The sequence below is a fragment of the Ursus maritimus genome, unplaced genomic scaffold (genome assembly GCF_017311325.1).
Source record: "Ursus maritimus isolate PB19 unplaced genomic scaffold, ASM1731132v1 scaffold_25, whole genome shotgun sequence".
Taxonomy (NCBI): Eukaryota; Metazoa; Chordata; class Mammalia; order Carnivora; family Ursidae; genus Ursus; species Ursus maritimus.
Genome location: NW_024425008.1, coordinates 22,673,529 through 22,685,584, shown reverse-complemented (window position 1 = coordinate 22,685,584; position 12,056 = coordinate 22,673,529). Strand labels below are relative to the sequence as shown.

Sequence of the window (12,056 nt, the reverse complement as noted above, 5' to 3'; positions counted from 1 at the left end):
TCTTCTGCTGGGCACACAGCACAATGTGGCTATTTTCTCGGTTGACAGGGGTTGGGAGGGTGACCGGGATTAGGGAAGGGAAAGGAAATGAATGCTTCCTGACCACTGAGTCTGTGACCATCCCTGTTCCGGCACTTTCCATGTCAGAGTCCACAAAGTGAGGCAGGGTAGCTCAGGATAGCACGGGTTCCCTGAACTGCTCGGGGGCTGACTGCAGCCCGTTGCCTGCTTCCATCCGGCCTTTGAGCTACAGATGGCTTTTCCCGTTATAAATAGTTGAAAGCAGTCAAAAGAATAATTTGTGATGCACATATTTAATGAAATTCTGATTTCAGTGTTCATAAAGTTTTATCAGAACACAGGCACGCTTACTTGTGTCTGCTTTGTCCCTGGCTGCTTTGCGAAGGCGGGGCGGAGTAGCTGTGCGGCGTGCAAAGCCTGGAAGACTTACCATCTGGCCCTTCACAGAAAAAGTTTGCCACCCCTGTTTAGAGCACAGACTTGGAGCCAGATGCCTGGGTTGACATCCTGGCTTTCTCCCAGTATGAACAGTATGACCTGTTTAATAAGGTACCTTCCCTTCGTGGGCCCTACTTTCCTCATCTGTAAAATGGGGACAGTACGTACCGACCTCACAGGGCTCTTGTGAAGAGTAAGTGAGCTCATGCGTGTCGAGTCTTCAGAACAGTGCCTGGCCCATAGTAAGCCACGTATTACTTAGCTAGTATTCTAAGTTAGCTCATTTCATCCTTTCCACACGTTTTCATTTCACAGATGAAGGTGGTCTGAGAGAAGTTTAAAACCAAAGGCGTTCTTTTGCCTGTCCGGTCTCCCACACTGTCCAGAGGCATGCTCCGAGTGCCGAAGAGCCCCGCAAAAGACACTCGCAATGCTTCCCTTGTCACACATTCTCTCCCATCTGTCCTGATCTTCATGCCTTCAGTGAAGAGGTCTCTCAGACTTAGATCCTGGCCGCCACTGCTGTGAAATGAGGCTGAGGAATCCCAGAGAGTGGGGGGGAGGCACAGGGACCAATATTTACAGAGGTCCCACTGTATGCCAGGCACCCATCACGGATGAAGAACCTGGGGCTCCAAGACATCAGATCCTTTGCCCAAGGTCAGATACGGGTATGGTAGGTACCAGGATTGAAACACATATCTGGGACTTCTGCTCTGTCATTCTGCCTCCTTCCGCCTCTGCTACTTTCCCTGGGGGTTGTGTGGCCTTGGGTAAGTCATGAAACCTCTCTGGGCTTTAGGCTTCTTTTCTTTAATGTGAAGGGGTTGAATCAGATGTCCACTTAGGCTTCTTTCCTTCTGAGGATCCATGATTAGGCCTCCGACTGAGATGCGTCAGGGAACAGCAATCAGGAAAATGCCTTCTCCTTTACCGAAGACTTACAGCTCCTAACTCCAGTGGTAACCATAACATAGTTTGTCTTTTCCTTCCTCTTCTTTTGGGCAATAGCCCCATTTGCTTTTCTCCCTTAATTTATTAGGGAAAACACCTGACGCGCATCGAGCTTGTATTTTGAGCCAGGCGCTAAAATGGTGTTTTTGCACGCATCATTTAATTCTTTTGACATCCTTAGGAGGTAGATTTCATTATTAGACCCATTTCACCCACAAACAAATTGAGGCTCAGGGATGTCAACTCACCAATTCTACCCAGAAAAAGTGGCAGAGCAGGATGCAAACCCTGGTATGTCTGGCCCGGGAGATGACTCATGGCAAGTTCCAGCAGAATGTACATGCCACAGAGGTACACTCCTGTTCGCTATTTCTGTGCTCTGGGCCTAGAAAATTGCCAATATATCGTAGGAATGGAGTAAATACTGGCTCAATGGGTAAATAATGCTTGGGATTCAGCTCTTAGTTTTACTCCTCGCTTCTCTAAAAGTCTGCTTTTTCATATAGGGGTTCACCCTGAGCCAGAAGGTAATTGAATTTTATTCAGTGCCCATCTTGGGCTTGGGTCAGTGGAGGCTGCAGGCAGTAGGGAATCCACCATGGCTATGTGTAATTGGATTGGAAGGGGGCCCTTGGCTGGGCTAACAGGGATCAGCTTCCAGCCAGTTGCCCACTGGGGCCTGGGAAGACCCCCTTGGCTGCTGTAGCTCTTCTCGATGAATAAGTGGGAGTAGGGAGCTGCTTCCCAGCCTGCCTCCAGCCGTAGCTAACTCAAGGAAGCAGACCACTGGGCCTTAGTGCTTTTTCCTAGAATATTTTGAAATCATGTCCTTTACTGTCCTGGCAAGGCAGACCCACTGGGTGTTGGTTATAGTCTCAGCTTGTTTCTCAGTTCTGGAGGACAAGGTCAGAGTTAGAGCTGAAAAACATCATTAGAAGTATTCTGTAGTCTCAGTGGGATAGTATGGCCCCCACCCCCGATCCTGTGGTATGTATTTCTTGCTCCAATGATGAACGGGCATTGGCGGCATTAAGAAGCAGTGCGTGCTAAATGCATTGTACTGTGTGGAAGAGTCTCATTCAAACATTTGTGTCCTCAAAATGCCATTGGTGAGACCATAGAGAAACTCTTCTAGACCAATTCCCTCCTTGTACAGGTGCGAAACTGAGGCCAGAGAACTTCCATGTAACTCAGTTAAGTCGCACAGCTTGGTTATGGCAGCCTCGGAGAACCTTCCCATCTGTAGACCTATCTAGCAAGGTCTGGTAAGGACCCGAGCTAAGCTCGTCAGTTTGTGGGGCTAGGTCTTGGAAGGAGTTGGGAGATGGGATACAGCTAAGAGTCGAGGACCGTGGGTCCCCTGTGGGGCAACTTAGATGACCGTGACCATGGAGGGAAGCATCTGAGGCTGCACTGGGAAGGTGGTCTGCTACTGCCGCCGGTTTGTTGGAAAATTGGCATTGGCAAGAAGTGGGAGGCGGGGCAGAGAGAAGGCCCAGGTATGCCAGTCTTCTGGGTAATGACAGCAATGACTACATCCTTTCAAGCCCTTTCTGTGTTCCATGAGCGGTGCTAAGTGCTGTTCATACGTGGTTGCTCATGATTGTCACAGTGATCCCGAGAAGAGATTTTACAGGAAGGAGGCTGGGAAGACTTAACTTGCTCAAAATCCCATGGCTGGTAAGAGATAGAGCTGGGATTTGAATTCAGGTTTTGGGTGATTTAGAGCAGTGGTTTGCAAAGTTTGGTAAACATCAAAATCACCTGGAGAACTAATAAAGGAAATCCAGGCTCATTAAAGTAGGACATTTCCACCAGGTGATTCTGATATGACCGAAGTTTGAGAACCACTGTTTTAAAGAAAGTGATCTGGAAGGTGAAGGGACTTAAAGCTCCAGCATCAGCCACTATTTCCTACCTAATAAACGTTAAGGGAAGGCAGAAAGTTGGGGGGGGGGCAGGTGAAAGGAAGGATGGAATGAATGCTTCCCCCTTCGAGCTCCAGTGGCACCTTAGGTGATGGGACTTGTAGAGCCCTCAATATGATACATTATAGTCAGTTGTGTATTGTCTCCCACAAGCCCCTTCATTGGCCACTGTGGGCTTTTGAAGGACATGGGATATCTTACTTCTTGAGACCAGGGATTTATCCATGTCTGCATCCCCACTACCTGCCACATTGTATGTGCTCATAAAACTTTATCGTTAGAAACAGCATTTGAGGGGTGGAAAGGATCCAAAAGGTTGTCAAGGCTCTCTGTGCACCTAATTTTTGAATCTCTTCTATACGAGTTCATTCAGACTTGGCTTGAACCCCTACAGTGACGAGCAGCTCATTGCTCCTTTTGCCGTTCCATCCCATTCTAAAGAGCACTGAATGTTCCAAAGCCTTCCTTATTCTGACTCACTCTAGCTTTTACCACCTGTATTGCTTCCAGCCCTTGGAGACACACAGAATAGATCTAATTACACTCCCAGTGTTTGAAGACAGGGCTTTTTGTCTTTAAGGATTTTTTTTTTTCTAAAGGCCAAAATATCTCCAGTTTCCTTGGGCATTCTCATACAAGGGTTTTAAACTCTTTCATCCAGGTCACTGTTTTCTGAAAAATGACTTTTTTTGGGGGGGCATCCCTTCCAAAGAAGCATGTCCACAGCATAAACAGTATTCCAGACATGTCCCAACCAGTTCGTTATGGAATGATCCCAGTGTTCCCCTTTTCTAGACTTTTGTTTGTTTTTTTAAATGACTATAGCATAAAGTTGAATTTAAAGTCACTGAAAATCTTGACTATTTTATGTGCACTGCTGCTAAACCATTTCTCTTCCTGCACTTACAATGGCTTATTTTACTTAGTTGGGATCATTCTTTCATTTTGTTCAATTCAGCCCTGGATTTTTAAAGTCTAGCACACCATAATCTGTTAGGGTAAGGTTCTTTCATCTAGCACATCAGCTGTCCCTTCCAGCTTCATGTCATTTATGAATAAAGAGCAATTTTAGAAAAGTTCATGACAGTTGGAGTGTAAGAACCTTTCCTTTGGGAAGAGTCTTTTCTAAAAGACACAGTCGCCAATCCTTTGAACCCTTAGGGTGATAAACATGACTGCCTCCATTTCTCTTCTTTCCATCCTGCTGAAGAGATGGAATAGATCAGGAAGGTGCTGCATTCCTTCCTCTACCCCATGGTTATACCATACAGAAGCTATTAGTGATTCATGGGTGACAATGGAAGAAATACTTTCTGTTCAGTCCAGCGACCAGCTGTAGAACAAAGTTGGTCTAGAGGCAAACAGTGAGTGGGCTCGTACAGTTATATCCTACAAAGGGCTTAGTGGTGAGAATGACACATGGTGGCTTCATGGAAGGACAAATCCAGAAGCTGGAATCTGGGTGGCACCTGCCTTGGAGAATTAGCCACAGGCTCTCTTTGTCACCAGTCCAACTATTCAGTTCATCCCCAGTATGTTCAAGACTCATAGGAAAGCCAAAAACATATATGTAAATAGGCGATTGTCCCAAGTGTCAGCTCATGATTGCTGTTAGGTGATTGATTGAAGCTTTGTTTAGTCTCTACCTTTTTGATTCTGGGTGGTGATCTCAAATACTCTATTTGTTTGAATCATTTAAAATAGTCATTTTTATAGGCCAAAAGCAGTCAACTATCAGTTTTGTATGATTCAACCCGATAGTTACTTGGCCTCATCGGAGATCAACTTGGTTCATAAAGGCATAGTGTCTTCAAGTTGGAATGGATTTTTGGTAGTAACCTCCAAAAACCCTACTCTGACTCTCTTCTATAGCATTTCTGGCAAATGAGGCTTCCACTGTTACTCGACTCTCTGTTCTGGCCAAATGTGCTTGCTCCCTTATCTTGCATGTTCAACTTTTAAAATACTTGAAGGCAGTTCTCATGTCCTTTTCTAGCTTGCTCCCGTTTGGACTATATGTAGCAGTTCCTGCAGCCATTCTGTATGTGACATGCTTTTGGACCCCTGACCATTCTGATTCTTCTCCTTTGGACACATTCTACCTTGTTAATGTCCCTCCTAGTGTATGGCACCATTCTCTGAACCCAAACCCTATGTTTGGTACATTCCATGTTGACTATTGGACTATTGACTTCTTTTTATTTTGGGGAGAAGAGGGGGTCGTGCTTAAGTGTCGGAATTCACATTTGTCCCTTAAGATTCAATCTCATTTTTGCCTGTTCATATCCTTTTGGACCCTGATTTTAATATCTAACAAATTAGCTATTCCTTTTAGCTTTAGTTCATCACAACATCTAGACATATGCCAATGAATGTTTTTAGCCAGGTCACTCATAAAAATTTTGAGCAGGCTTAAATTCTGATGTAAGCTACTGGTGAACCCCTGATAGAACAAGGACACTGAAGTCCATGATGAAGGTCAGGGGATTGCCCAGGGAAGGGCTGGTCTCGGGCACAGTTGTGCAAGTAGGTGGAGGTTTCTTTCAGACCCATCTCTTCCCTTTAAATATTCCTCTCCCCTGTCCTACCCTGTCTCCTGAGTCCTTTCTCCTATCCACTGTGGCAGACTTCCTCAACCTGTGACCTCACGTCTCTGTCCTTCCTTCACTCACAAGTCCCTGTGCTGTCCCTGTCTTTGAAGGAAGATCTTTTGTTTGGCTTTCTGATGATCTCACGTGCAGGACAGTGTCAATGGCTGGGGAGGATGAGTGTGTCTCCTGTTCAGATTTACATTTTAATGAGGGGAGATGGCTTAATAACCCTAAGAAATGCCCTGAAAGGAAAAGCTTCATGTTTTAGTAGTATCTTGGGGTGGGGCTTAGGGAGAGGGAGATGGTAGCCTTTTAAAAGGGCTCCCTGCAGTGCTGGTCATATCATGCCGGACCAGAGTCATAAATGAAGTTGAATTAGTATGCAGGCACTATTTTCTGCTGCTGGATTCTCCGAGGCATGTTTCCTCCTTTCTCCACCAGCACTGAGGGATTCAGGGTAGCTAGTGTTATGGTTATCATCGCAGTCTGGAGAGTCCATCTGCTGGCTTAAAATCCTCACTTCACCCCTCACTAGTTTGACTTTAGCTCTAGGGCTTGGTTTCCTTACCTGTAAAATCAAAATCACAGCAATGCCTTTCCTATAGAGTTATATTTCATGAGATGACACATAGCCATGCCTTATCTGTAGTAAATAGTCAACAAATATTAGCTGTTGTCATAATTCTTGTCCCCAAGTTCACCAGATTTCCTCCCTTTTAAGTGCTTAAAATGTTAACATGTGTATCTCTTCTTTCTCCTTCTTTCTTTTCCAAATTCCCAGTCAGCTTATTGTCACAGTCACTTGTGCCTTCTCTTCCTTGGACCTCACCCCCTACCACCTTCACGATCTTCTTAGTTCCTCTGGAAATATCGATGAATGTTTCTATTACCTTCTGATTTTATGTAATCACTCTTTTAAAAAGTCCTTGTGGCTTCATAAGAATTCAACGTTAGCACTTGGCACTTGTAGCAATTAGTGACATTTAATTTCTCTACTTCAGTATGGAAAAAGAGACGCTATATGTGGATTTTATACTGGGATAAAAGTTACCCTGAAAGTGAATGAAAGAAAAGTCTTGGCAGAGATAACTTGCTTTTTTTTCTTCCCTTGAATCTTTTAAAATTTTTTTTTTTTTTTTTTTTTTTTTACCCCATGAGTGACTTCCTTCTTCCCTTGAAATACTTTATGCACTTACTTAGGCAAAATGAAGGAAGGTAGGATGGATTGAAAACTATCTGAGGTGGGTGGGATATTATAGGTTTTGGGGGAGAAACAGTATTAGCTTAAATTATGAAGGCCTTCAACTTCTGGCCTGGTTCCTGAACACTGCATCTTCCTCTTGCCTGTTTCAATAAATGGTTTCTATTCTCTGTATCAGTCATTCTCATGACAGGCTTCATGACGGCCACAGCCGCTTACAAATGACTTTGCTTTCATAGCCATTTCCATTCTCCCAAGCTGCAAAAGCTGCTATCTCCATGGGGATTTTCCCGAAAGGATGAAGCAGAGTTTAGAGGGCCATACGTATATTTTGCATATAATTTACATATGATTTGCAGTCTGTTCTAAGGCAGTTTCAATTTTGTATGTCTTACCTACTGGTGATCTTTTCCTCTTCTTGTTCTTACATCTACCCTGAGAACTTGTGCACACGGACAGGTAGGCATAAGAAGGGTGGAATATAGCACTAGAAAGAATGAGGGGAAGGGTATACGTATCAGACATCTTGTTGGGATCCAGAATGGTCCCTGGATCCAGCTAGGGTAGCACTCTGTCAGGGTGTGACATCTAGATAGGAGACGCTTCAGTTGCTTTCAAATTTTTGGTAATTTTTTCTTTAAAGGCATTGTAGTTCCATAGGAATTCGGTGTTGGTGATTCTCAATATCCTTCCTGTCAAAGGCTCACCCGAGCCCACCTCCTGTTCCCTACCCTCCACTGGTGGGCTGGCTTTTGAGTCTGAGTGGAGGATCTATTCAAATCCAGAGCCCATGGTGAGGTTGTTGTGAAAGATGTCCCTTTTGCTTCCCTGAGCCCCGTTCCAGGCCATGTCTTCTCTTGAACATCACAGCCAGAATAAATGCCAAACTCCAAACCCAGCCAGGTGCTAGGCCCAGGGCCGGCTGTGTAGCCTGAAGGGCTGTGGCCGACCCTCTGATTCTGAGGTCGACAAGAAGGCCAATCTTCATTTTCCCCCTTCCTTATCATAACCCCACACAGATAACACACACCCAGCATAGATTCCTTTTTTCCCCTTACTAATTATACCCTTCTCAGTTAAGATTTTTTGAGCATTATTTTCTGTATCTATATTTGAAAGCCATATAGTTCCTTTTTCTTTTTTGAATGTAAAATTTTATTTTAATGTTGAATATGATGGGACAAAAAAGAACCTCCAAGATACCTTAATGCCCCTCCCATCTCTCCCAGACTGAGACTCCATGCTCTAGCCCCTTTTTCTTGGAGGATTCATTGACTTACCTGGGCATAGACCTTCTCTTCCATGAAGGGGCAATGATACACCCTGATATTTGTCCTGACTTTCTCTCAGACATTAGTCCTACATTTTAAAATGCAACATAGACATTTTTGCTTGAGAGATTTTTGTTTCCTCAATTCCTCATGGCTAAAACAGAACTCATCATTGCCCTCACCCCCCATTCATCTCCCACCCCACCCCCACCTTCCTATTTCTGACAGTGCTCACTCAGCCTCCCATCCACTCCTTCCCTGAAGCATCTCATTGGTCACCCAAAGCCTTTTTCCTTTTCCTCCTCACTACCACTATTCTAATCTAGGCCCCCTGCCTATGACTGATCTTTCTGCCTCTGTCTCTTTTCCCTCTCATCTATCCTGTCCACACCATTGCCAAAGCAATCTTCCTCAACATCATTTTCCCTGGGTCATTCCTCTGCCCATGAACCCTCACTGTGTCCCACTAGCTGTAAGATCAAGTCCATTTTCCTTAGCTTTGAAATTCAAGGCCTTCATACAATGGTTCCTACTCTCATCCTTAAGATCACTTTTTATTTCTTCCTTATATGTACTGTTTATACGTGTTCGTTATTATTTGAATAGCATGTATTACATGCCTACCATGTGCTTGGTAGTGTCCTCTTAGGTGCTTCTGGAAAGCTGAATAGGAAAGTCCTTACAAATATACTCTGTGGTCCTGGGAGCTGTTGATGTTACCTGGAGTGTCCTCCATCTTTCTAAATCCTAAACCATCTTCCAAGATCTATTTCAAATCTCACTTTCCTCCATAAACCTTTCCTGTACATCCAGGGCCCTCCTCACAGTCCTGTGGTCTTTATTGTCTGAATTTATCATTTGACACATAGTAATGACCCATTCATTCATTCCACATTGAGTTACCATACACGTACTGAGCATCAACTGTGTGTCAGGCATCGTGCTGGCTGTTGCCTCACACATCATTGTGTTTTTATAGCATAATAAAAACAACAACAATAATCCTTATAAAGCCCTTACCATGTGCCGGCCCAGTTTTATGTATATTCACTTATTTAATCCTCAAAACAACCTATGAATTTGGCATTGTTGTTATCTAAATTTTGCAGATAGGGAAGTCAAGGTGCAGAGATGTTGAGCAACTTTACTAGGGTCACAAGCTACAAAGTAACAAAGGTAGGATTCAAATCTGGCTCTGAAGTCTTTGATCTTAACCCCCGTACTTCACTGGCAGGTACCACTAATACATATCATATGCATGTTTATGTAAATATTAACATATAACATCTTCCCACTTAGACTCCAAACTCCTAGAGGTTAGTGACCATCTTCCATACTTGTCTGTATCTCCACTACTTTATCCAGTCTTTGCCTATAGTAGGTGCTTGAATCACTTAGCTGGTTAATTGTTGGTTCTTCTGTTCATATGGAGGGGAGGGCCTGAGATTTGTTCATATGGAGGGGATAGAAAGGAACAGAAACTATTTCAGAATAAACCTGGACATTCTGGAATTCTTGGTTCCAGTTCTTAGTTCTGCAAACTTTGAGGATAGATTTGTACAAGAGACAATACTGATATAAAAGCTCTTGAAAGTGGAGTAAAATTTCCTTCTCCAAAAGCAAAACTTAAACCGTATTATGGTTGCACAGTCTCTCCCTTCCACCATCCTGTTTCTTGTCCGTTTTGCTTCATTGCCTGCAAAACCAGTTTTAACATCAGGATGTCAGATCTGCTTTCTTGGCCCAATGTTTCTATTTAAGATTTTCATAAATTGAAGAATATGGACATTCGGGCACCTATGTATGTAGCTTAATAAAGCCTGATAAGTACGTATTTGAATTTAAAAAACACAGGTGGTGGGTTATTTGCATTTTAAAAGGATTCCTTTTTTACAAAAGGATCCACTGCAGGGTTCCATTAAATATCCAATTTCTCTTAGTGCATTTATCAGACAATTTAATTTACCAAAATTTGATTTATATGGCACTCAAGTTCTAGTGAGCATGGGAATCACTTGGGCAAGTTGCTTAAAATTCAGATCTTTCCCCAAACTCCTCCCCAAGATTCTCATTTATTAGATTCCTCGGTTGGGGCCCAGGGTCTTCACTGTTAATAGGCATCCCCAGGTGGTTGATGTAGGTGGTCAGTGAAGTACGCTTTGGGAAACGCTGCTTTAAAGAAACACATGCAGCACAGAGATGGGGCCCAACTGTAGCACCTTGTCCAGGGCTTTCCATACCCATTATACTAATTGTCCTGTTTACTCTTTAGTCAGTACATTTTTTGAAATCTCTCTTTGAGTCAAAAAAAGAAAAGACTACACCACTTCTCTTCCACTTCTTCTGTGAGCTGTTAAACATCTTTCATTGTAAGTGTGAAATGTTTGTCCTTTCATTTTTGAATTTGAAAAAAAAAATGTAAACTCCCCTCCAGCTGTATGTAGATAGAATTGATGTATAACACTGTGTACGTTTCAGGTGTACAGGATGTTGATTTCATACATCTAAATTCTGCAGAATGATTACCACCGTAAGCATTAGCTACCCACCTCCATTCCGTCATATAATCACCATTTCTTTTTTTGTGGTGAGAACATTTAAGCTGTCCTTTCTTAACAACTTGCAAATATATATACAGTATTATTTTCTTTTCATTTTTAACCCCTTCTTTTACTCTTAGGTATCTCCTTGGATCTTCTTAGTCTCATTTCTTAATTCTTACAACCCTCCTGTGAATTTGTCACCTTTCCATGTACCCCACCTGCCTGCCCCAGACACTCCCCTTTAGTATTCTTGATCTGGATGCTGGTTCAGAAATATCAGGCATTTTAGGAACAGTGACTTCTGCTGAGGTTTCTCTTAGCCAAACGTAGGGCCCTTTGTTCTCCCTCCCTATTATCTTTTCCCAAAAAAGGCCAAAATTTATTTTTTAAGCTAAACAAATCATGAGAATGACTTACATTGGCATGACTCCATTCCTCCGTGAGTATTAATCTGAGGCCTCGAGAAATGAATGCCAGAAATGTGCATTTAAAATGTGATTATAGTTTAATGAAATTTGCTTAAAAACTAGATTCCATGACATTTATGGCACATGTATCTGTGTATTTAATATATCATTGATCTTTTTAAAAGTTGCCTGACCCATATTTTCCTCTGATTACTTTTCTAAATCTCTAGTAATCTCCAAAAACATTTGGGGATTTCTATACTTCAGAGCTTTTTTCCTTTATTAATCCTGTATATCCCTGAATTTCACTCTGGGTAAAGGTTCTCTAGGGTGATCTGGAGTTTGTCAAATATCTCCAGTAATAATAAAAGCGATGGGAGTGCAAACTGGTACTGTTGGTTACTGGTTGGAAATCTTTTCTTTTAATAGATTTATCAGAGCTTACACTTCCCCTGAAGTAATGAGCTCTTAATAGCCTTGTTTGACTTCCTTAAGAACATAGCCAGAGGTTGGTTCTGTTTGTTCTTTGGGACTTTGTGTACCTTCTTTAACCCATTCATTGCCACGTTTGGCCTCCCTGATCAAGGCCGGGGGACCTTCTAAGACAAGAGGATGGTGGGGAAGCAATGGAGGTCAGGGGTGCGGCTGCCCTGGGCTAAGACAAAGGTGAGAGGGAAGTACTTTCAGACTGAGCAACCCTTG

The 12,056-nt window shown here is 43.1% G+C and overlaps 1 protein-coding gene across 4 annotated transcripts in view; it reads left to right on the top strand.

Moving 5' to 3' along the window:
* Nucleotides 1-12,056, top strand: part of NRXN3 (neurexin 3) — a 1,447,337-nt gene that overhangs the window by 38,505 nt on the left and 1,396,776 nt on the right. The gene's annotated exons all lie outside the window — the stretch shown is intronic.